Source organism: Astatotilapia calliptera, chromosome 3 (assembly GCF_964374335.1).
Source record: "Astatotilapia calliptera chromosome 3, fAstCal68.1, whole genome shotgun sequence".
Classification (NCBI taxonomy): domain Eukaryota; kingdom Metazoa; phylum Chordata; class Actinopteri; order Cichliformes; family Cichlidae; genus Astatotilapia; species Astatotilapia calliptera.
In genome coordinates, this window is record NC_137424.1 from 59,582,008 (window position 1) to 59,583,917 (window position 1,910).

Consider the following 1,910-nt stretch of genomic DNA (forward strand, 5'->3'; position numbering starts at 1 on the left):
ATTCACTTGAAGAGCAAATAACGTAATATGGGTCAAGTGATCAGTTTGTTATTCTCTTTTTATTAAACAACCTATATAAACACAAATAATCCAAAATAAACATATAATCAAGAACAGACGTAAATAATAAAAAAATAAATAAATAAAAATAAGAAAAACAGACGGGTGTACCCTCTAGTGTGTATGTACTCGCACACACATATTCACTCACACACCCATATTCTTAAGCATACATACACATACCTACTTACATATAGGGATGGGTATCGAAAACCGGTTCTTGCTGAGAACCGGTTCCCACTGTTTCAATTCCTTGGAATTGTTTGCCATTTTTGCAAACGATTCCCTTATCGATTCCAGTCGCCCCGAATGACGTCACCACGTTGCGGAGCGTCATTTACCTGGCAGGAAACACGGCGCCTAAGCGGCTCAAACGCTCAAAAGTTTGATTATACTTTATGAGAACCGATGACAACAGGGCAACTTGCAAAGTAGATATTTCATTTAAGGGAGGAAACACTACGAATATGCAAAAGCATTTGCTCACAAAACACGCGATGACACGCGTTTTTAATTCCGCTCCGGACTCGTGACTCTCAACCCAGCAGCAGCGCTAACGTTTGCACGTCCTCTCCCGTTAATGCGGCAGGTAAATAATCAACTAACAGTGCATATTATGTTAGCGCAATCTGCCTTATTCCAAAACCTGCCATTACTGTACATGTAGGTGACCATGATGAGAGAGACAGACAGAGTCTGGCTCAGATGCTGGCAGTTCTCGCTGCAGTCTACCGGTAGCGTCTCCTTTCAGGCCAGGATAGACTAATGTCACCGAGCAGTGACTAAGTTTGTGGTCAAAGGCTTGCACCCATTTGCCACAGCAGATGCCCCCGATTTTTGGTAAGTGAATGTGTTTAATTGTGGGCAGGGACATTACTGGATATTCTTGTGTAATTGCCACAGAACAATTTATGTTATACTTTGTTATTGCTACAGAAGAATGTTGCAGCTTTAAGGCAGGGATGACTCCTGGAGTTGCTTTCTCACTGCATATGCTTTATTTCACAATCAGATCGATTCGATAACAAAAACATACAGCAGCTCCTCTCCTACTCCTAGCCCTTTGCTGCGGTGGAAAAAAGAACGACTTCAATCCCCTTCAAGGAACATACGTACAAAATAGTTTTCCTGATACACCAATGGGGCGTTCAATGCCATCTTGTAAATATGAGTACTCTGGCAGAGTAACAGTTCAAATGAAAAATACACCAGAACAAACAAGCAAACAAAAAAAGAAGTGTGGGGTACCTTTGAACCAATGAACAAAGTATAACAATTTATACTTTTTAACATAACCCGACCCCGTCAATATGTGATATGTCTCACAAGAATATTTATTTTATTATTTTACATTTACAATTTTTTTTCCTGGGGACCCTGTGACACCCCATTGAAGAGCCGTAGGCTGGATCTCTCAAGATCTCACTGTTGGGTTTGTAAGGCCATGTTACTCCTAAATTTCTATCTTGTTCAAAGAGAAGATATAAAACAAAGCTCTGAGCTAATCGACCTTAGTGTTCTCCTTTTTAAAAAAAAAAAGAATCGATAAGAGAATCGATAAAGAATCGAATCGTTAAACAGAATCGAAAATGGAATCGGAATCGTTAAAATCTTATCAATACCCATCCCTACTTACATATGTGTTCACTTGTAGTCTCATACATACTAACATATACATATAAACACATAACGATTCAGAAATGTGGCATACATAGTTACAGAGATTCAAACAAGATCGGGTCTCCTTAACCGGATGTAGTGTTTCCATTTACCCCAAATTTCACTAAATATATCAAACTGGAGTCTTTTAATGAAGGTAATTCTTTCCATTTTAAACATCCCATGTACAG

The 1,910-nt window shown here is 39.1% G+C and overlaps 1 long non-coding RNA gene across 1 annotated transcript; it reads left to right on the top strand.

Annotated features, from left to right (window-relative positions):
- Nucleotides 1–260: 260 nt before the first annotated feature.
- On the top strand, nt 261–1,602 carry LOC145421883 (uncharacterized). Its single transcript, XR_013903260.1, has 2 exons — nt 261–649; nt 728–1,602. It is a non-coding gene; the product is annotated as an uncharacterized LOC145421883 (long non-coding RNA).
- The last annotated feature ends 308 nt before the right edge of the window (nt 1,603–1,910 follow it).